The sequence below is a fragment of the Aptenodytes patagonicus genome, chromosome 13 (genome assembly GCF_965638725.1).
Source record: "Aptenodytes patagonicus chromosome 13, bAptPat1.pri.cur, whole genome shotgun sequence".
Classification (NCBI taxonomy): domain Eukaryota; kingdom Metazoa; phylum Chordata; class Aves; order Sphenisciformes; family Spheniscidae; genus Aptenodytes; species Aptenodytes patagonicus.
This window is the reverse complement of record NC_134961.1, coordinates 2,805,854-2,828,921: the sequence shown is the minus strand read 5'-3', so window position 1 is coordinate 2,828,921 and position 23,068 is coordinate 2,805,854. Positions and strand designations below refer to the sequence as shown.

The window sequence follows — 23,068 nt, the reverse complement described above, 5'->3', positions numbered from 1 at the left end:
GGGCTGTGAGGGGTGATGGGGGGCTGTGAGGGGTGGTGGTGAGGGGCTGTGAGGGGCGCTGGGGGGCTGTGAGGGGCTGTGAGGGGCGCTGGGGGGCTGTGAGGGGCTGTGAGGGGCGATGGGGGGGCTGTGAGGGGCGCTGGGGGGCTGTGAGGGGTGACAGGGGCTGTGAGGGGTGATGGGGGGCTGTGAGGGGTGGTGGTGAGGGGCTGTGAGGGGCGCTGGGGGGCTGTGAGGGGCGCTGAGGGGCTGTGAGGGGCGCTGGGGGGCTGTGAGGGGCTGTGAGGGGCGATGGGGGGGCTGTGAGGGGCGCTGGGGGGCTGTGAGGGGTGGTGCTGAGGGGCGGTGCTGGCGCTGCAGGCAGGCAGGGCTGTTGGGCGCGGCAGCGTTGGGTGAGGAGGCCTTGGGCTTGTGTTTCTGCACTGGAGACTGCACTGTTCACCAGCCTCGCAGAGGCTTCAGGTGAAAAGCTCAGCGCAAATATTGGATACAATTGTTGCTTTAAGAACCCTTTAAGATCTGAACAGTTTTGTGCTCAGTAACAAAGTGACTGTTTTTTTGCGAAACCTGAAATGGCCGGGACAGAAATGGGTTCATTTTAAAGATGAAGGACTTCCATAGTGTTTATTTGACTTGACTTGGCAGCAGTGTTCTGTTTACGACTGGATAAATAACTGCCACATTAAAGATTATTAACTAGGAATGCTTAAGTGACCAATAAAGTACTAATCTTTTACATGGTGTTGTAAATGTACACAGCTTGGTAATGCAGGCTCTTGCCAAACAGATAACAAATCCCTTACCCAGAAGGTTTACAATCTAAAAGAAACCACAAAAGACCACAAGGAAAGTACAAGATATGATAATGAAACATAAAACACAAAGAGGAGTTGTAGCCATTGCAGCTGGATTTTAAACGGGGTCTTAAGAGGATTTTTCATACTTATCTTAAAGCTACTGGGCAGTGATCAGAAGCAAGATAGACACAGCAGCCATGGTGCCAGGGACAAATGGCTAGTAGGGTCTCGGGCACCGCGGTGACAGGCAGTGCTGGGTACCCTGCCTCTGACAGTGGCTAGTGCTTCAGAAGGCAGGGCAGTCCCACCGCTTTCAAAGAATGGCTAAGCTCGTAACTGGTTGAAAGCACTAAGCAGACCTGTTAATATGTGCTTCCTTCAGGGGTTCCTTGTGACTGGCTGATACTGCTGTGGAGAGCAAAGAACTCGTGTCGCAGAAGCACGTGATAGAGCCATTTCCAGAAGCTGTGCTGAGAAATGATTTGTTATCCAAATGTAAGTTGGAAATATAATGCATTATTTTACATTCACTTCTGTTCGGTTCTGTAGGGTCCTAGAGGGCACTTGCACACATGGAAAGGATTATGTTCCCTATGCCAAGTGAAGTTGAGCTAGCAAGGAAAGCAGGTTTAGAAGAGGATGAAAGTAGATGGAGAGGTGTGGGAACACAGATAAGTGTGGGCAGTATTTGATAAGATTTTGTAGGAAGATGAAAAGCTTCCATCTGTCTTCAGTATTTATAGCACCCTTTCACTGTAGTATGTGGGTCCTGTGTAGTCTGTATGTTTGGGCTCACGGTGCCCCTCTGAGGTAAAGCAGTGCTGGTATTCCCGTGTTTCTCCAGGGAAACTGAGGCAGAGAGAAGGTGTTCACATGGTGCGAACAAAGCTGGGAATTGACAGGCATTAGAAAAGCGAGACCAGGCACAGGGAGATGGATTGGACTTCAGGAATTTCTCTGCTGAAGTGTGAACCATGATTTGAACTGAACATACCCTTTAGCCAAAGAATTGTTCTCAGTGTTCAGAAAGTGGAAGTAATTGAATGCTCAGCGGTACACTCTCAAGAGATATTTTAGGAGTATAACGGTGACACTTATGTCATCAAAGTCTCTACATTGCCTGATGGTTTTACCATTCCAGTAATCCAGGTGCCATAAGGGATGGTGTTCAAGGAGGCAGAGCCCTGCACAGGGATAAGGTCAATGCGGGATATCCGGGATGTGATGCAGGATAAAAGGAGACGGCACTCCATGGACTAGTAGAGGTTGAAAAAATGGCAGATGATGTGGACAGAGTGGATGCTGTGTGCTGTCTTAAAACCTTGGAGACTGCGTGGCCATATGAATAATCCTCATTAGCCTGTACTCAGGCTGTTGGACTGTCTGTGACTATATGAGAGAGGGTGAAAACTATGCTTGACTAGGTGGTTGACGGCTGATGGAAAACATGATTGAATGCATCTACTTTTCTTCCTGGAGGAGGGTGTTCATTGCTGGCAGCTTTACAGAAGCCAAGGAATGCTAAGGCTCTAAGTACGAAACCCTGCAGCGGCTCAAATAAAGAGCAAGATCCAGTGACCCTGGGCACTGAGGGCAATGAGCCTGCAAGGGCTTTCTAGGGATAAATGAAGAATATTAGTTTATAGGGCTGCCAATCAACAACTTCCCTGAGTTTTGAGAACTTTCATGTGGCGTGAAATAAGTAGTTCCAGAAGTGCACTGTTCAGTGAAGCCTGTTTTCCTATGGGTTTGTGTCTTGAGGGTGGCTTCCCTCTCTATTCTCCGAAGACTAGTAACGGGTGAGCTCATACTGAACTATTTCTTTGTGCGGGGATGCTATTGCACCTGAGCATTCATTTTCCTGAAGTGTATTGGAACACAAATTTCTCCAGTACATGCAGTTATATCTCTCTTTTTCTTATGAAACCAGGCTAGAGTTATGGTCTAGGCACTGGATGTAATGGAGTCTTTTTGGCAGGGGCAATGGAGGGACTGGAAGGTTGGATTGGGAAGGGACATGAAAGCAAGAAAAGAAAAGAAAGTGGGGAATGGCTGAGTGGGTGGAATGGGCCATCACACAGGAAAGCTGTCCATATGGGTGTCCAACAGCCTTGGAGAGGAGGCTAGCACTTGTATGGTGGACAGGAGAGCAGCTGGAGCATCAGCAGAGAATGCCAGGATGCGCAGAAGGGGCTTAGGCCAAACCCTGAACTGGGCTAGTAAAAATGTGGCTTTGCTGGTCCCACAGCAATGCTGTTTGTGCAGGGCTGCTTGCGTGGAAAGCTGATAAGCCTGGCAAAGTGTGACCTCCTGTGGGTAAAACTGGGAATTACCATGGGATAATTAAGCAAAGCCTTTTCATATCACGTGCCAGCATCTTAATGGGAGGTTTGCCCAGTGGTGTGGATCATCTTCTCTTCCACCTGCAGCAGCCAGACCTGGTTCCCCCCCTCTGGATGAGGTGCTGATGTTCCTCCTGGCAGTGAGGGTGAGGCTAAAGCCAAAGGTGCCAAAACTGGGAGAATGCTGGTGGGTGCTTTAATGACACTAAAAGGGGCAATGTTGCGAAGGCGGCCATGTGTTTCTCTGTGGCTCCAAGAAGTGCTCTGCGGATGCTACATTTTCTGTTTGGTTGGATGGGTTGCAGCCAGCTTTCCCCGTTTCTTTGTCCCTTCCCTCTCACCAGCTATGGTACCTCCTGCTTTCTAGGGGCAGGCGGTCATCTTGTTGTACCATGAACGCCATGGGAAGGGATAGCTTTCGGTACTGGGTGATCCTCTTGGCGTGAACAGGGGATTTGTTAGGAGAGAATTGGCAGCCTCCCTTCTGGATGACTTTAATCCCCCTCCTCCATGAGGGGACCCAGACATAGCTGTGTGGTGACATGTGTAGTACGGTCTCAGCGTATTGCATCAGGTATGCCTGTTAGCATCCGGCTTTGGCTGCAGGTACTGCTGTTGCATTAGATACCCGGTAGTGTCAGGTCCACAGAGATCCCTCTGGCTGTTGGGCACCTTTGGGGCACTCTTGCCAGCTCCTGACTATCTGCTGGAAGAGAGTTCGTTGCAGAGGGATCTTGCATGTGGCAGTTTGCCTCCACCCATGGAGTGCCTGCCTGATGACCTGCAGGGTCTTAGAGAATGGCTTATTTTCCCAGGGCTTTTCCCGAGAGGGTGATTTTGAAGGAGTTTGGTTTATTCTCAAGTGCAGGTGTATTGCATAAGCTCCAGGGACTGTTGGTGAGTCACATGCTACAGGCATGGATGGATAACTAAATGTTGCTTGATTTATGCCCTGCGCTGTCTTTTACGTTGTCTTGGTCCCTTCCTTCCCCCTATACTCCTCTGCACCAGCCCAAACACAGCACTCTCTCTTTTCAGGGGACTTACTGGCTTTCACCAAGCAAAGCAGGATCTGGTTTTTCGGGCAGTGATGTCCCTCATAGCGTTGTGCCTCTGCCTGGGCAGCTGGCTCTGGGTCTTGGGTGCATTTACCACATCGCGTGATGGAGTGGGAGCAGTGAGGGGCCTGCAGAGTTCACAGCAGAGGTGGCTGGACAAGCATGTGCAAAACCAGGCTGCGATCCCATGGCTTTGCTTTCTGGAGACCTGAGAATTGGCTGAACCCACCTGGGTGAAGGATGAGAAGAGGGTGTGGTGCCCAGAGGGCCTCTAGCTGGAGTGGGTTCCTTGCTGTCCCAGCCAAATGGCCAGGGCAGGTCCCTAGCTCAGCCTGTCAAGTGGGCTTTGCACCAAAATCCATGGCACTGGGTGCTCTCAGACGTGTCTGTGTTCTCCCTTAGGGCAAAGCAGAGCCTGCAATTAGTGTTTCCAAAAGGTGTGAAATGGAGCCAGAGCAAAAGCACGCTCAGTGGGCGCTCTGACCCAGGCCTGGTCCTTGCAGCCATCGCACCTGCACCGGAGCATGAATTGCCACTCTGTGCCGGTGCCCCTCACCCCCTCTGCACACTCTGTTTTCATTAGCGTGTGCTCTTGGGTTAAGGACCGTTCTCACTTTCAGCTGAACAAACACTTTCCATCGCGTGTAAAATCCAGCCTGGTGCTAATAGGCGTCTCCCCCCGCCTTCCTCCCTCCCCTCTGCCACCTTTTGTGCAGTTGGCAGGACAAAAAAGTGGTGCTATTACCTGACTTATTATCGGCACGGGACTGTAATTTATGGCGTATGCTTGGTAAAGTGCCATGCTGAAAACATTTATGGCCCACTTAGAGCCCTGCGGGGTGGTGGGGAGGGCGACAGCTGCAGAGGGGAAGGCAGTTGTTCCACCCTTGCAAAATACTGAACAGCCCGAAAGCTTCCTCTGCCTTCTGACAGCAACACTGTGGGAGGGCAGGCTCAGCACCCCTGCCCCATGGATGTCAGACCGGGTTGAGACACCAGTGCCCAGGACAGATGTAAGGCCTTGTTGTCCTTAGGAAACACACAGTTTTGTCTCCCTTTGGGCATTTATCGAATTCCCCGTCTTTACTGCTTCTGGTCCTGTACAGTCTCACCTCTCAGGCCAGGATCTCAGACCCTGCCTTCCTCATACATCTGGCACCTCGTCCTTCCTCCCCAGGCTCCAATGCCTTCCTTTTGTGGAAGAACAAATGCCAGCCTGCTCAAGCTGCCCCATGTGCAGCAGATCAAGCACAGGAGCCGTGAATAACTCCTCCTAAAGGAAGGCATTCCGGCAGGTCACCTGCTCTCTAGCAACCAGGTTCATGCTCTGTCTGAAGCAAACAACCCGATCATTTAGTTCGCCACGTCTGTAATTGACCTGGAAATGTGCTGTGCAGAGAAGGGGACAAATGAATCGTCATTGCCGTAGGTGGGCTGGATTTGAATAGCAATCTAGGGGGCAAGGGAAAGTCATTCCCAGCAGCAGTGACTTTTCCAGTGATTGAAGAGAGACTTGTGAGAAATGAGACTTTATACCCCCGTCTTGCGATGTGTGGTATGGAAATTCGTCATGGAAAATTAGTTTTGACACTGGGCTATTTGCTGATTACTGAAAAGTTAATGTTGGCTGTTGAGCTTCTCTCAGGAAAACATCATTGTTCATCTTTTAAAGGTATTTGGATCTTGGCTGTCTGCTGTGTCCAGTTGTCCCGATTCAAAGGATGGGGAAGCAGAGCATTGTCCAAACCATTTTGCCAGCTTCAGGAGCACACTTTCCCTGAAGTTGCTTGCTTAGAGAGAGCATTTGCTTGGCCTGCAATGAGCCAGGCTCTCTGTACGCCATGGGGAAGGATCACATGGCAGTTTGTCCTCTTTCTGCAGGTTCAGTCTTTGCCAGCTGCTGGGTGAAAAGCAGGTCTTATGAGCCTTCTGCTTCAACAGTGCCATATGTGCATCCATGTGCTGGTGCTAAAGGAGATGTTCTGGCTATGGTTGTGTCGATGCGTTACGTCCCAGGTGCTCTCTGCTAGTTGCTGTCTGAAGGTTTGCAAGATAAAACCTTGGGAGCTGGATGACACAAGGATTCGTGTGATGCCCACAATGCCAAGCTAAATGCCACTTCCAAACAGAGTCATCACCCCTAGCTGCTGTTATTTCTGGACATCCTGTCCAAAGGGTCCCAAGGCTGAGGTTTTGGTCTGGGAGAATGCCTTGAGCTGGAGTTGCTTCACTCATGCTGTGGTTGGGCAGAGCGCGTGTTTTGGATGGCATTCATTTCCCCAAACAGTAGCTGTCTAGAAGTTTGCCATCTGGTGTAATTTTGTCCTTTAAGCTCCATCTGTGCTGTGCAGTGGGGAGAGACTGAAGCCTCCCATGAGTGAATCGGCTCATTTGTCTTAAGCACTATTGGATGGAGCAGGTCACTCTGGAGCTGCTTCTGTTTCTCCTCACTGGAGCTTAGATATTCAGGTGCCGAACTGGGTGCTATAATCAGAGGAGGTGAAAGCCTCCCCTTGCACTTTTTGTGTGAGCGAGGGATCGTGGGAAGCTCATGTTGTCTGTGGGGTCTGAGCCACCTTTTGGCCTTGTTCTGTTGACCGAGTTCCAGACACCCCGTGCCCAGGTCAAATCTCCACCCGGATCCTAGAAAGAGCCCCCCTTTCTCAGACAGTGTGAAGTGGATGGGTGGCAGTGCTAGGGCTGGATCCCACTGATAACAGAGAAGACCCACAATCTTGAAATGCTTCAGTGTGTCCCGCAGGGTGAAAACAGTTTGGCTGATGATAAAACCTCTGCTGAGTGTGAGATTATTCAATGAGAAAAAGGGGGGGAAATGGCAAAAAATACCTGTCTTAAGAGGGTTCACTGTATGTGCACCTGATAAAAATCATAACATGGGATCAGTTTTCTTCTCTGCTTGCTCGGCTTTTGGCATGCGTAACCAAGCTCTGGCAGTCAGGGCAAATTTCCTTCTCCCCGGGGTCATTAAAAAAAGACCATTTCCCCATTTAAAGAGCGGGAGGGAGGTGGGGATGGAAAGGGGAGCTGAGCCAGGCAGCGGGCTAGCCCTGCCCATGCTGCTGCGTGAGCTAGCAGAGCCTTGGCTCTCCCACCCCCTCCGCTCTCCGCGGCATTAGGCACGTGGGATTGAGGGGGGCTGGATGGGTATGAAAGCAAACACACATCTGGAAGTTCCTCCAGTTAATTGGGCAATTATTCATACCACTCTTGCTGGAAGCAGCCTGCTACTGCTGAGCCAAAACCAACAACAACAGACCGTGGGCGTACTCCATACCCGCTTGGAGCGGGGAGGCATGTGTGGTGAGGTGGGGCTGCGGAGGGCATGTTAAGCAGTGAGGGCATGGACCTGCTCCTGGGCTACTCTGCTTGTCTGTGGAGGTGGGTGGGGAAGCCCTGGAGGCCCTGGATGTGGTGAGATGCTGGGGAAGTGCTTGCTTCACAGCGCATGTGGGCCCCAGGTGGGGAGGGGGAAGCTGCTGCTCTGGAGCACCATGAGAACCCAAGTCAACCTGTATTGGGTTTTATTAGGAGCTTGGCAGGCCGTGGTGTCGGTGAAGGTAGTCCAGGCCCAGCTGTGCTCTGTAACACTTTACTCCTCGTAAATAGTGGATTTGCTGCCATTTCTGCCCAGGTCCCACCTGAGCAAGGCTCTGGCAGCCCATGTTCACCTTTTCCATCCCTCCTCCTTCCCCTTCCTGACATCCCTAGTTCCTCCTTAGTCTGACAGCAGTGTCACTGCATGTCCCCATCCCCTGCCCATCTCTGGTACCAGTGCTGTGCAGGTGAAGCGCTGAGGGATTGCGATGCTGGCTGGCCTTGGCTTTGACAGTTCATTCCCCATGACTTGCCTGCGAGATGGGAGCTTCGTGTGAGCGCTTTAGTCAGAGTGGCTTTCCCTGCGGCAGAGTTAATGGGCCTCAGCAGATCTTCAGGGAGATGATGTGCAGGGGTACCCTGGACACCATCAGCTTTGAAGCATTGTGTCTCCTCCTTCTCATCTCTAAATCCGGTGGGATATAGAGTTGCTCCTGAGGCTGAGTTCTCTGTGACCGCGTATCAGTGGGACAGACCTTATCTTGAAAGCGTTCCCCTGGAACTGTGGCTGACTGCTGTTTGAGTGCTTTGCCATTCCCTCCTTGCTGCCGAAGCTCACAGGAAGCCTACCCCCTTCCAGCAGAATATCTGTTATTGATAAAAATGATCCCCTTCTCTCAAATTGTGCCTGCCCCAAGGAGGTGGGGGTGCAGCGTTTAGCCCATCTGCTTCCTGCTTTGCCTGAAAGTGCGTCTCTGGCACTGAGAGATATTGTGGCAGCCTCAGAAGTGCACGCAGCACTGGGGTCCACCAGCATAACTGGAGCCAGCTCCAGCCAAGCCCAGCTGGGACGTGGAAGGAGAAGAGTTCCCGTTGTTCCCTCTTTCCTTGTCTTTTTCCTTCTTTCATGAGATGGGTTTTCTCTGAAGAACTTTAGTGCCATTAACTCAAGATCTTCCTTAGGATAACGTAAATCAGACAGACAGTTTGGCTCCAGGATGAACGTGCGAACATAAGCAAGGCTGTACTGAGTCACACCATGGAGCTGTCTGGTGCAGGATCTTCTCCCCAGCATCGTTGGAATGAGTGCTCTAGGAAAAGGCTTAAAACAATGCATGCGTGGCGTGTGTTGTCCTGCCTCTTCTCTGGCAGTCCATGGATGTGATGAAAGGTTTATCTAGTGGGTGATCAGCTGATATTTTGCATCTTTGTCCATTTTTGAAGTGTTTTAGAAGCAGTGATGGTGCTAACTCAGAAAGGCTTGGGGATGTAAAGTTCTCACATGAGATTTAGTAGTGGTGTCAAAAGTACTGTGAGGACATCTCACCATCAAAAAACACTGGAGAGAGGGGACCATGATTCCCGGTTTTACAGAAGGGAGCAAAGAATTTAAATGGCTTATCTGAAATCTCAGTGGGAATCCTTAAAAGAGCGTGGTGTTGAAACCAGATTCTCAGACTCCTGTGACTGTCCAGCCTTCCTCTTTGATAATCACCCACACAGAGATCTAATTTAGGATGGGAACTGGTCGTTGAGGAGCTAATGCAAAAATAAAACTAACTGAAGTGGAAGCCTTCCTTGCTGTCAAGGTAGATGACTATGCTGTAGGAGGAGGATATCACCCAGGTGGAGAGGCCAACCAACAAAACTTGCTTTGTCTATGTTTAAGAAATGGAAACATTGCTGAGGGTCAAGCTGAGGGAATATGATGCTGAAGGTGCTCAGAAAATCGAGATATGTGGTGAACAACAAATGAGAGCGGTACAGTGTCAGGGAACAAGGAGCGAGTTCGGGACAGGATCTGCTAGTCGGCCAGAAGGGACAGGCTAGAGCTGCCAGCCATGTCGAAGGGATGGGAAAGGTAGGAGGGTGTGCGGAGCTGGGCATTGAAATGAAACAGCCGAGATACAAGCACCAAGGGACAGCTCTCGCTCTCACTGAAGGGAATGGACCGACTCCCATTGACGTCAATGAGGGCTGAACTGGGACCCTTGCGAGAAATATATTGAACACAGACAAATCCAGCAAAGTCAAAACAGATGATGCAGGCCGCTTAGTACAGTCACAGGGAGCTTGTTGCGAAACTTCCTAACGAGGCAGTTCTGTCAAGCAGCCATCTCCAAGCCTAGTAGGCTCCAGCCTAGGAGAGGAACATGGGAGGCTGTGGTCCTGGAGAAGGCACGCCCAAGATGGAAGGCAGAAATGGCATGGGATGGGTCCTCTTTGTGCTTGAACATAACCCCACTGGCAACCTCGTTTGTGTGACCTCCTTAGCTACCTTACCATACCCCAGGTGCTTTTTCTTGAGGCTTCCCTGTCCCACTGATGAAGCTTTTATGAAGCTGGAGGCGTGGACAGATTGGACAAGTTATCACAGAGGAATATGCTGCTGTACATCAGCTGATGGTGAGGGGCATCTGTGTGCACACCCTTAATCCATGGCACATGCAAGTCAATTCAAGTTAGCCAACGTGACAGAACTGCACTAAGCTGGCTGAAATGACCTTATTTGCACGGACTAAGCGAATGCACATGGACTGTAATGCTGACACGCAGTAACTGGTTACCGCGTGATAGCCTGTTCTTGTGTTTGCGTTCAGTCTGTGACTCATTGCCCCAAACTCTTCCCTTGCTGTGCTTCTCAGTCCCTTGTTCCAGGTTCCCAGTACCCGGTTTCCTCTATGTCAGGGATGTCTGTGATCCTACCCCAGCCCCTCCTCTCTCCAGAGGGTAGTTTTGGCAGCTCTTCTGCCTTGCTCTGTGGAGTCACAACGATCTCCTCCAGGGACAGGCTCTCCTAGTCCTCTTCACAGCCAAGGGTACTCAGGCAACCAGCTCCCCGTGGGGATCCAGGTCATGGCTCAGAGGATATCACCTCACTCCACAAACGCCTGTCCCTTTCCAGCCCAGCAGGCCTCCTTTGGCACCATGACTTGCCTCTCCTCCATCTTTGCTTGTTCTCTCCACTTGGAGAAAGCAGTGAGTCAAGACAAGGTGCTACCCTTAGAGAGCAAGAAGATGCGGAGCACCCTAGTGAGGTCAGTGGGAAGATCTGGGCAATATTCTCTCTCTGGCACAGTGGGAGTTTGGAAAAGGTGAAGGAGTTGAAAGGAAAGGCAAGATGAAGTTACCAGTATGGATTATGAAACTGAAAACAGAATGAGCTGAGTTTCTGGATGCTCCTGAGGATGTGGGCCTCTGAATGTGACCTGACTTGTCCATGTCCAAGCCCTGGTTCCAGCTGAACAGCAGAGACTTCAGTGAAGCCACCCTTACGCTACACAAACAGAATCCAGTCCTGAAAGCCCCATTGCCCCTAAACGTGGAGTTGCATGTCCTAGCTGTGGTATGAGAGAGGGGACAGATCTAGATCAACTGAGTTGCAGCCAGAAAATTCAAAGGAATGGGAAGAGAGTGCTGGGATGGGGACAGGCAGGGGGCATTGTTGCTCTTAAAATGGTTCTGTACTGTATGTGCAGCTTAGATGTTGTGGGAAGGGTGGAATTTCACCCTTGATTCCCCCTGGATAGACTGGGCTGCAACTTTGCCTTCCTTTTCATCCTGGATCCACTGAAATAGCAGCATCTTGGACAGGGACCAGCTTCCTTGATGTAAGAACGGTGCTTCGGGGAGGAGCCCAAGAAGGGACTCCTGAACAGGCAGCGGAAGCAGGGCCAGGCTACCTGAAGTGGACATTGAGACATTGCCTGAGCTTTCAGGAATGGAGTGAGGAAAGCCAAAGCTCAGCAGTGCTGGAGCCAGCAGATGTGAAAGACACCGAGAAGAGCCTCTTTCAAGTATGCCAGCAGCAAAATGAAAGCTAAGAAAAGTGTGGGCTCGCTGCTTACTGGGGCAGAGGACCTAGAAACAAAGGACATGGAAAAGGCAGAGATAGTCAGTGCTTTTTTGGCACTGGGACCAATAATGTTTAGTGTCTTTCTTAATGGCTTAGGGTGCACTTTCAGCGAGCTTGTGGATGATACCAGATTGGGGGCAAACAGTTGGTACACTGGAGGGCACAGCTGCTATTCAGAGGGACCTTCACAAGCTGTCGTCTGTTTTATGCTGTGGTGTGCATTTCAGGGCTGATGGCCTGGCTTTTTTCTCTGCTGCCTGGGCTGCTCGTTTGCTTCTTGGTTCCATTTCAGGCAGCCCTCTTTCTCTGAAGATGTTGGAAACAAGCTTCCCTTCTCAAAGTAAGCAGCTGAAGGGATTGTGTTAGACTAGTCACATCTCAGTGAGTGAAATTTGCACTGTGAGACATAGTTTCGTGCTTGTGGGTTTCCCACAGTAACAGCATCGCCAGGAGCCATGTGTAAGCTACTGTATCAGCCTAATGTAGTTTTGCTGATGACTTGTGTATGGGCCGTGAGGTAGGAAAGGGGCTGGATCTGAGATGAGGTATGGGCTTGGAGGAACCCTGCCCCAGCTTAGCTCTCCAGCCACAGCCTGGCACAGAGCTGCATCCCTCTCCATGCAAACTGGCACATGGGGACCGTGTTCTGGGAGAGGAGTAACCAGAGAGGTCCACACTGTGTGGCAAGGTAAAGGTGTTTCTGGAAGCATGCAGGAAAGCAGCAGGAAGGATGGTGGGAGCACATCATCAGCACCACCACCTCCTTAGCTGTACACAGCTGCACAGCAGTATAAGCAATACCATGTCTTCCAGGCAGTATCTGGGACAGCCTCCCCTACCAGCGCTCCTACTTTTCCTTATTCATAGGCATATCATAGAGTGAAGTGTTATTATTTATAAGACTGATTTTTCTCTCTCCCTTGTCTCTTTATAGCAAACACTGTTCCTCTCCACGTCCCACGACCATTCACATCCTTCAGATATCTGTATGGGGATGTTTATTGACATGACAGCATGCAGCAGTCAGCGCTGCCAAAGTCAATGCATCCTGTGTCCGTTTAGGGCAGGCTGGGGCTGAGAGCTTTGTGTCTCCTGAGAGATACCAAGGCTGTTTGTTGACTTTGCCCTTGGCCGGTGTTAGATAAACAGTGAACTTTTATTATTTTTGTGCTTCTTCCTATGAACAGCTCAAGCACTGTAGTGGGCACACCAGTCACTGGCATCAATTGTTTCCCCTGGATTTTGTTCCGAGTGTTTGGTGAAGCCTGGAGAAAAGACACTATTATCTTTAAAACCAGCCTGGAAGGGTGAGAAAATCATGGCCCTTCCTGCTGTTCTGAGGCCTGGGCGTGGTTGGTGCTGCCTGGCATTTTTGGGTGCTGGTCTCCCAAGGCAGGGGGCTGCTTCTTTCCATCAGGTAGTGTCATTCTTGGTCATTCTGTTTCTCAGTGTTAACCTCTCTGTTTTATGGTGGTGGCAGCCTCAGTGCAAAACCAGAGGCAGCAAGTCTGAGCAGCCAGCTCAAGGAAACCTCCTCTCCCAGGGCTCTGTCTTGTCTGGTAGATCCTCTGGTGTCCTGGAAAGTGTGAGTCCTGCTTAAAGCTTCTGCATTAGGAGGGCATTTGGGGAAGCTCTGTGTACTGTTTTTTGGTGTCTGATAGAAGTTGAGCTCTCACAGCAGCTTTCTGTGTGGGTTCCTTCCATACAATTAGTAGGAGAGAGGGACCTCATGTCACAAATCGAGTCAGACCGTTAGCTTCATGACCCCTCTGTCAGATTTGGGTGAAACTTGCCAATGGGTTCCTGAGCTGTTGGGGATGGATGAACAAACACAAATGGTGTGATTGCTTAAGTTTTGTTTCTACTGGAAACCAGGCTGAAACAGCCAGCTCCACCATTCCCTATGGGATAGCTTGCAACCAAAAGCATTGCAGAGGTAATGAGAACAATGCTTCCCAGTTCCTGGATGGGATCTTTTGTTAGTGTAAACTAGTTCTGTGCCATTGGAACCAGCTGACAGATGCTGATCTGCAGCAGCTGGCCTGAAACTGCAGATCCTGCTGCGCTGGGGTTTCAAAGAACTTTGCTAAGGCATGCACAGGTAGCCAGGGGAGAAAACTGGGTTAAGAAACACTTGATTTTGGTCTTGGGCTTCTGCCAACAGGGAGTAAGCCCCACTGAACACAATGGGGACACAGAAGTGAGGCCATTTTCCCAGGTGCTGGAGTCTTTCAAAGCGAGTCACAGCAGAGCAGAGCGGCCTGAGGTATGCTTGGCCCTGGTGGAGTGGGCTTGCTCAAGACAGGTCCTTCCCACTGGACTCCAACCAGCAGGAGGATGAAGATGCTGGGAGAGGTGACCCAAGTAGTTTTTGGTCTGCTTGGCTTTCCTGGCTACCTAGGATTTTTGTTTGTGGCAGTAAAGTAGAAGTTGGAGGCCAGCCTACCCCTGCAGCACAGTACTATGCTTTGGTTCTTCACCCTACATCAATAAATTATGCCTAATCTGCAGGATTAGAGCATGTCACAGTTCCCTTCCAGGCTGTGTGTCCAGCTTTCCTTCCCACAAAACTCAGCGAGGGAGAGGGCAGGTCAAACAGTCGGTAACTGGTGGGAGTGATGGTTAGCACAAGCAACATATTATGAACCACAAAAACAGTGAGCAGAGTAGCTGCTCTGGTGTGATTCAAGGCTCTTTAAGAAGAACAGGGGAGATAAGAAAAACCAGGCAAAGTGTCCTTGGAAAGATAAACAGAACAAAACAAAGCAAGTTACAGTTGAGTTAGGAAGAACAACAACTGCTGAAAGCAGCAAAGGTGTTTCTAGACAAAGAACTGCAAAAATTTTAAAAGGGAGCCAGAATGAAGAAACCATGAGCAACTGGGCAGGCTGTGACCTCCACTGAGCCTGAAGGAGGTGAGTTGGCACAGCTCCTCAGCACATCATCTCCATGTTCCTGATGCTCTGCAAATGTCTGCCCAGCACCTTGAGGTCTTGCTAAACACAGCGTGTATCGCTGTTTAGGGCTGTATGTGAGTCCAGGACAGCATGCTGATTGCTCAGCTCCTGCTGCCTTGACCTACTTACTTAGGCATCAAGAGTGGGAGGGATGACTGTTGTTGTTATTCTGCTGTGGAGCTGTGGTGTGACTTGATTCCCACCAAATACTGGTGCTGAAAGGTGTTCCTGGGTCCTGCAGTTTAGGCACAGTTACTGTCTCTCTGGACTATTTCATACTTCTCAGTCCTCAGCACTGAAACCCTCGGAGGTGGCAAAGATGAAGAACTGAAAGACCTTATTTTTAGATTACCAAGAATACTCTTTCTGGCTCCTTGTTTTCTGTTGTGGCTGGTCACACTGCCTGTCTCCTTTTCCCAGTTCCTCTCCCACCCTCTGTACCCATCCATTGCCCTTCTGCCCCATCCTTCACATCCTCTAGCCTCCCTGGTGTTGTGGTGCCAAGAGACCAGATATGCTGCCAGGGATGGAGATGGCTCCTGCTACGCTGACGCTGTCTGTGAGCTGTCTGGTTCCTTGTGCAGTTCCTGGCACAAGTCCCTGCACAGCAGCTCCATGCGCTGCGGTCATGCAGCTGTTTCTGGAGTCAACTCACGGCTGCAGCTCGCCATGCATTTGCTGCTGCTTGCAGCACCCACATGGTCATGGATGGCAGCTGGCAGTAATGTGTTAAGCAGCAGTAATGCGGTCGCTTGTGAGCATGTCAGCAGAGTCTTGTGGTGGTTGCCTGTGGACATGTCAGAATAGCCTTGCCCTAGAGCCATGTGCTTTTCCGTGTGGATGCCCCTCGTCCCAAGTGCCCACCCTGAGGGGGTTGGACAAGGTGACCTCCAGAGGTCCCTTCCAGCCTCAACCATTCTGTGATTCTGTGAAGTAAGAATTGCCCCTCGCAGGGGAGGATGTGCCCGTACAGAGGTGGGATGGCACATGGGATCTATATCTGTGAGGTGATGCTCCCCTGGTGTGGCTGGCAGTCTTGAGAGTCAAGGAGGAGAAGTGAAGTGAGTCTTTTACCAGGAAGTGAGCTCAGGGAACTGGGTACTCAAGTGATAAACTGTTTGAGTGTGTAGCAGTGTGTCTTGTGCCCTTGTGCAGGAACTGGCTCAGAGACCAGGAGTGCTTTAGAAACAAACAAGACAGCAAAGATGTGCCTAGGGGCCATGGAGCACAATCTCGAGCAGCCAAACGTTTGCCTTTGTAATGCTGCTCCTGGGAGCCTTGGCCTGCTTGGGATGATAGTATGTGCCTGTTATCTCAGCTGGGCAGGCTGAAACACCCAGATGCTGTAAGATTTTTCTGCAGCACCAACCTGAATCTCTTTCTTGGAGGCCGTGTGTACACTAGCCTCCCATGGCCGAGAACTATCCATTTGTAAAACCATTTTGCAGGACAGCGGGAAACAGAGATGCTGAGGTAACTCGCAGGTACTGCTGGAGGAAACATGTCCTCCCTCTGAAAGCACTGCCCCGGCTGTGGGCTCTAGGCTGTGCTGGACCACAGAGGTTCATGGTGCTCATCAGGACCCTTGCTCTTCAGTGGCTCCACCCAAGGCCACCGTCTTGACTTGTCCTCAGCTTCAGCATGCCTTTTGTTCCCTCCCATCTGAGGACGTGCACTAGCTGGCTCCTACATCACCTGCAGTTGCTCTGTAAGAGGTAGAAGAGAGATTGTAACTAATGGGACAGAGTTTCACTGAGATGCTCTTTCCTACTCTCCAGATAAAGCCACTGAGGCTGGCTGGGATGTTTTGGTGTCTGGACAAACTTCTGCAGCAAGTGGCAAGATGAGGTGAGTGATGCTTGAGTCCTCCCTTGCGATTTCAGGGCAGAGCACAGTGAGCTGCGTGCATGTCTGGCAGAGACACCCTTGGAGCTGACCCTGCTGCAGACCAGCTCTCTGCATACACACACCTGCAGGCGCATCCTGCCAAAGGGAAGGATGGTATCCTTATGCTCTGCAAATCCTTTCTGCTTGGGGCTGAGGACAACCAGGGCTGAAGCAGAGGGACAGTACAGTTGTGCCATGTGGCACCCCAAGTTCATGCTATGTCAGGACCTGACCCTGCCTTCCTGGCTGAGCTCTCTGCCTGCATGTGGCCACTCCCCTGGTTGCAGCAACCCTCCTCTGTCTCAGACACAACCGCCTGTGAGCAGGCCTCCACACAGGCCCGCGGCTCCATCAACACCTCCTGCACTGGGAGTGCGTCTGCCTGGAGCCAGGCTTGCCCGGGGGAGCCGGCATGGGACAAGCACACACAGCCACTGGTTGTCTGCAGCCCCTGTTTGCCGCCGTCCCTGACATGATGCCCTCACTTTGCTACCCACAGCACTGGCCTCTGCCCCCACGTCTCTGTGTCCTGAAACATTAACTGACTTACACTGATGAGACCAGCTCAGCAGCAAGAGTCAGCAAAGGTTTTTTTGTCTGTTCACGCAGGGCTTGGGTTCCCACCGTGCTTACACACGGCATTATGAGCAGGGCAGGGGTACAGTGTCAAGAAGACAAGAATCGCTGATGATGGGGCAAGTGCTGGAAAGAAATGGGACAGTCCTAGGGCAGAGAGAAGCGAATAAAAGTTGCAGAGAAGACAGTGAGGAGCTGCTTCAGAGGAGCCTCCCGCTGAGCTGCAAAGGCCTGTCTGATGCTTTATAGGCCAAGTTCTCAGCCAGCGTGCAGATGTGGGCACTGAACTGCTTGGGGACGGCACTGAGGGAGGCTGTCACAGACCTGCACTCACAGTCAGGGACCTGCAACCTCTGAAAAACGCTCCTGCCGAGCTGCCTGCAACCCTCACAGCACACCTGGCCGGGGCTGGTCAGAGCAGCCACAGAGATCCACTCTGGTGCAGGAGCGGGGCCCCAGGAGGGAGCAGCATCCCAGCTACAGTGCTGCTGGCAGCACAGCCTGCCAGGGAATTACGGATTAATGTGGAACTGATCTGAGATGAAACACTTTGGATCAGGACCACAACCAAAAATATTTCCCGTCGGATCAAACTGAACCAAACAAATCTGTTTGTTTCCTGCTTTCCCAGCAGACAGTCAGTCTTAAAGGTCACAGAGCTGAGAAGCACGGCTGGGCACAAGTGGATTTTCCTTTAGGAAAATGACAATGACAGAAATTCCTGAGGAGCTTTGCCCTAGGGATGAGGAAGGGGGTGATTCACCTCTCCCAATTTTAGGCCCTTTCCTGAGGAGCTGAGATTGGGAGCCCTAGGATGGAGAGAGTTGGGCATCTCCAGAGGGGAGCCGGCACAGATGTCCCGTCTCCCGAAGGGACATGGCCAGCAGGAGTGATGGCTGGTCCCCTTGCATCCTCCTGCATGCTAAGTAGAGGCTGGGACTCTTCAAAGCAGCTCTCTGAACTGCTGACTTTTGGGAAGTGGGAGCCTTTCCAAGCCTTGGGGACTGTGTCAACATGGCGTGAAGGTATGCAGACAGGTTTAGACAGACAGGGACAAGAACAATCAGACTTATCCCTTTCGACAACTGCTTTTTTGATAACTCCCTGTATTGTTAGCCAGCATCAGCCAGTGACTCAGAGACAGAAATCTGCAGGGACAGGCTTTGTAACCATCCCAGCTGCTGGTCCCCCATTCTCCCCTAAAAGCAGGGCCCCCATACTCTGATCAACCACCCTGCGGGCATGCTGAACCCTGGACCAGGCAGCTGGTGCAGGCTAGAGCAGCCTGGGGGCTGCTCTCGTTCACTTGTGTCTTGCTGCAGGCAGCCACGCTGGAGGAGATGCTACAGGGCTGGAAAGCTGCTGGCTCCCACCCGAGTGCAGGTCCCCTCTGATTGAAACTCGAGGGCCCTCAGCTCTGTGCTGTGAACTCACCTCAGTGGCAGGCCGATCCCCGAGCTGATCTCACCCACCAGGTTTTTCTGCAGGTGGGAGCAGCCCAGAAGGCCGCACAGCCGTGGGAGAGCGGCAGCAAGGCGCTGGCTCCTGGTGAGGCACGCTGCTCCGTGCACAGCCAGCTGCAGCCCGTGTTGGCTGCCGGGAGCCTGCCGCGCTGCTGCGGCTTCCTGCAGAGCTGCTTTCCCGGTTCCTGTGGGAGCCTGGCTCTCCCAGGCAGGTGTGCGCGAGGGAGCGGGCCCGGGACGTCTGCTCTGCGCCCAGGGATGCTACCGCTGAAGAAGCAAAGCAGAGGCCAAACGTATATATGCAAGCAGCTGTGTGCACATATAGATGTGTGTAGGAGCATACCGGGTGTACTCAGTCTGCATCCTTCATCTCTGCTGGTATACTCGTGTGTAATTGATGCAGTCTAGTTTCTAAACTAAGAACATGCACTTTAAATTTGGCAATGTCTCTTTAATTCAAAGAGCACTTTTGAGGTGCTCAGATGTATTTGGCAACTGTGGTCTGTTTTTATTAGTAAAATGATAGCATATGATATCAAAGTCTGTTTTCATTGCCCTTGTTGAAAGAGATGCCAAATGCAAATCCATTTAGAGGAGCAAACCGGATTTATAAACTTCCTTTTGCTGTGCCTATTAAACCGGTGACAAGCTGGGGCCTTGAATTTTCATTTTCCAGGCTGGGAGCTGGGTGCTGGATTTGCAGCAGCGCCTGCCGGAGCAGCGGCAGAGGGTGCTCTTCCCCTGTCTGGGGCCGGCTGCAGGCAGGCAGGCAGTGCTGCCTGCCCAAAACACATGCAGCCCTGCCTTGCCTGGAGCCAGTTGGGCAGTGGAGGGGAACAAAGTGATGAGGCTTCAGGAGTGGATCTGCTGAAGGTGGCAGGGGAGGCCCGTGGAGCCCCAGGAGGAGCCCTCATGCCTTCACCTGGCTCTGCTGTGACCCGGCTGTGCCGGGAGCTGCCCGCAGACTCGCCGGCAGAGAGCTCAGCTGCCACGGTCTGCGGAAGCATTCCTGGGGGCTCCCTGGGGAGTGCCCTCATGGGCACTGGGACTGATGTGCCCAGGGCCACACCACGGTCTGTGGCAGAGGAGAGCTGATCTCAAACCTCCGCAGCCCCGGGGACAAAGCTGGCTGCTGGGGACCACTGCGTGTTCCCTTTGGCAAATCCCTTCCTGTCTCTGTTTCTCCCCTGGGACCCCAGGAGCTGCATTAGCTGTGGAAGATGTCTGTGTTCTGATGCATGTATTTTTCCTCTCTCTGTCTCTGTGGCTGTTCATCCTGTGCCGTGGAGGGAAAGGCTCCTGGCTGCACGCCCGGGGCACCCACATGCCCTGCAGAGGGGAACGGTGCCCTTGTGGGAAGGCTGTGCGTGGTGGAGGTGCTGGGCAGGGTGCCCCGAGCTTGCTCTCCGAGTTCACACCGTTGCTGACCTCTGTAGCTGACTTGCCTCTCACTGCCACAATTTTCTCTTTGGTTAAATGCAGAGAACCTCATGTCCCTGGGTAATGCCATGTGGAAGGAAACCGTGGGCCAATATCATCGGGGGATTCACGTTCTCGGACTGACCCTTGTTATTCTCCAAACAACCACAATGCTGCCTACTCCACCTCCCGACCTCCCGCGGATGTCTGGCGTGGGACACCGGTCCATGTTCCCCACCAGTTTCTGCATTTCTTACCTTCACTTCATCTCCTTGTAACTCTTCTGGAAGCTCTTCCAGGACCTGGTGATCCCTACCCCAAATGCCTGATGGCTGCAATTGCCCAGCCCAGTGCCACAATGGACACGAGAGCAACACCTCGCAGGCCTGTGGGTGCAGCCCCCCGACTGGTGTGCATCTGTACTAGTGCAAGCCCAGAAGATGTAGAGCTTGCACAGCATTAACAGCACTGAGTCATCATGATGGTCCAAAACATTTAAAGTTTTATTTGTAGCAACAAGCCTCTTTTTCCCAAAGCGTCTGAAATCCTGGGGATACCACTGCTGGGTCTGACCTGGATCTTTCCGACCAGGCACATGGCACTGGGGAGAGGGTATGGGAGCCCCATCTGCCCTGGACTGATGGAGCATGTGAGGCTGTCCGAGGCAAAGACAGGCTCCAAGGATGTGGGGATGGTGGAGGGGGCACAGGGGAGGGAGGAAGAAAACCACCTTGGTGGCAGAGGCGGTGTTGTCCCCGCTCTGCCTGCAGCCTTCAGGCGGGCTGGGTACAGCTCGGGGTGTCAGCCTGCTTCACCTTGTGCCTGTTAATGGGGATGACCTGGTCCTCAGGGAAGAGGCTGGTCCTGATGGAGCCGAGCGCTGCCCTTCTCCACCACGTTTTGCCTTTGCTGCCCATCCTGCAGACAGCCAGGTATGTCCGCTTGGTGCCTGGGGAGCAGCAGCTGCCCCAGCTGGCACTTCCCAGCTGAAAACACACGCGGAGGGAAGTGATTCACTCAAAGCCACCCAGTGAGTCAGTGGCAGAGCTGGGAATAAAGCACAAGTCTTCTCCTGCTCAAACCACTAAGTCAGCCAGCTCCTCCAGGGAGGTCGGGTGCGTTCGAGGGGACCGTGAACTATTCTCTCGCCTGCTTCAGCAGTTTCCAAAGAATCAGGGCTGCGGAAATAACCCAGTCCCAGTTTCACAGCAGACGCTCTGCTCCAAACTGCACTTGCAAGACTGGTTGTTTAGAAAAATATAATGAGCCCAAGGAGCGAGGCTGCTGCTCCTGCCAGGGCAGAGCACAAGGGTCCTTGCTCTGTGGGCAAAGACCATCTGTTTGCCTCACCCTCAGGGCAGTGAGCCAGGTGTGGAGACCCTGACTTCAGCCCTCGTGTAGTTGCAGGCAGGTTGAGGTGCCTGGGGGCTTCCAGCACGGGGTCTTAACAGCACAGCCACAGCAGCTTAATGATTTACTGCCCTTCGTTTCACCACCGTCACCACGTGCACTCGGCCACGTGGCCTCTGGCAGGGCTGGCTGCAGTGCAAGGGGACAGGACTGTGCTCTCCCGCCCAGCCTGATCTCCCTCCATCCTACGGCTGGAGCTGGGTGCTGTACGGCAGAGCTAGCAGCTGCAGTGTGGCTGGGCAGTCCTGCTCGCACCTCGGGGTGCTTACCCTCCCCAGCACCCAGAGGTGGGAGTTGGCATCTGCCAGGGCTGTCTGCTCCCTGGCCAGCACGTGGCAGCTCCGCCGCCCTCTCCTCCCCGCTCCACTGCCTCGCTGGGATTCGGCTTTCGGAGCAGCTTATCTCTGTTTCCAATGTGCAGGCCTAGCCAAGCCGTGCATGTTTCTTGTTTGTTTGTTGTTTCAGTCCTGCTTTCCGCCAGCCGTGGTGGCAGGCAGCGCCGGCAGCCGAGCCCACAGCGACCACAGGGGTGGACCTTGCTAAACCTCTCAACCGTGTTGCCGGCACAGCCGGGCCAGCTGAAGGCGGCTGCTGTGGCAAGAGGCAACAGCCCTGGAGGAAAGGCTGTTTGTTTACCCTGGGCCACAGGCGCACTTGCACCGAGTCTGCGGGGCACAGGCCAAGCCGCAGTGTCTGGCGAGCGACCGCGAGAGGATGGAGCGCGCAAGGCGTGGGAGCTGTGGTTTCTGCAGGCAGAGGAGCCGGTGCATGCCTTTGGCGGTGGCTCACAGGAGAAGTGGCCCCTGGGTTTGGAAAGGAGGGATGGGGAGAGCCCCAGCTCTCTGTGGCGCAGCTGGATTGCTCTGTTTGGGTTTCCAGTGGCTGTTCCGGAGCTTGATCTCACGTCTGCTCTCCCTCCTGCTCCACACTGGTGGAGCGGTGGTGGGAACCCAGTGGCTCCTGCTGCTCCGGATGAGGGGCTGGGAGGGTCCCTGGAGGTGCTGCCCTCCCAGTTCGTCCCCAGCCCAGTGAGCCCAGCGGCTGCAGCCGTGTGGATGCCCTGCCTGCTCCGTGATCATGCTCTGCCATCCCAGGGCCCACATGGGATGGATTGCCTGGCTGGAGATGCCACTCTGGCACGGGGACAACCATCACCCCTCTATGGCTGTCTGAAGTAAGTCAGCACATGGCTCATTTCTCCCTTTCCCAGGGGAAACCAAAGTGCAGCCCACTGCCTGAGGCCACGGGAGGTGCGGTGGTGCTGGGATGGAGACCCTGGGGAGATGCTTACACCAGAGCCGTTCGTCTTCCAGCTTCCTGGTTTGTCCTTCCTCCTGGCCAGGAGGTCGGGCTGTTACCTGGGCCGTGCCGAGAAGGGCAGATGGAGGAGCAGTGCCAGGAGCTGTGGGGGTCCTGGCAGGGGACAGGGGTCGGGCCTGATGCTGTCACTGTGCTGTAGGGATGGCGATGGACTCCTCCATCCTGCAGTAACCAGACCCCGGTGCTAGCAGGGTCAGACTGGTTGCCTGTGGCCCAGCACCCCAACCTGCACCCCGCATCTCCTCCGGCGGGCATGGACATGCTCGGTGCTTGGATAGGGAGATGTGGAGGAGCACCGGGGTCGGCCTGCCGCTGCTCCAACACTCGGGGAAAGCTGCTGGGGCAGCTGCGGAGCCCGTGCCCTTGGGGAGGCGAGGGGGCGGATGTCTGCATCCTCTTCTGCACCTCATTAACAACAAGGCGTCCCC

General features: G+C 52.9%; 1 long non-coding RNA gene across 1 annotated transcript; it reads left to right on the top strand.

Moving 5' to 3' along the window:
• Positions 1–361: 361 nt before the first annotated feature.
• On the top strand, positions 362–20,421 carry LOC143166772 (uncharacterized). Its single transcript, XR_012996447.1, has 4 exons — positions 362–462; positions 1,180–1,292; positions 16,344–16,413; positions 19,974–20,421. It is a non-coding gene; the product is annotated as an uncharacterized LOC143166772 (long non-coding RNA).
• Positions 20,422–23,068: the final 2,647 nt, after the last annotated feature.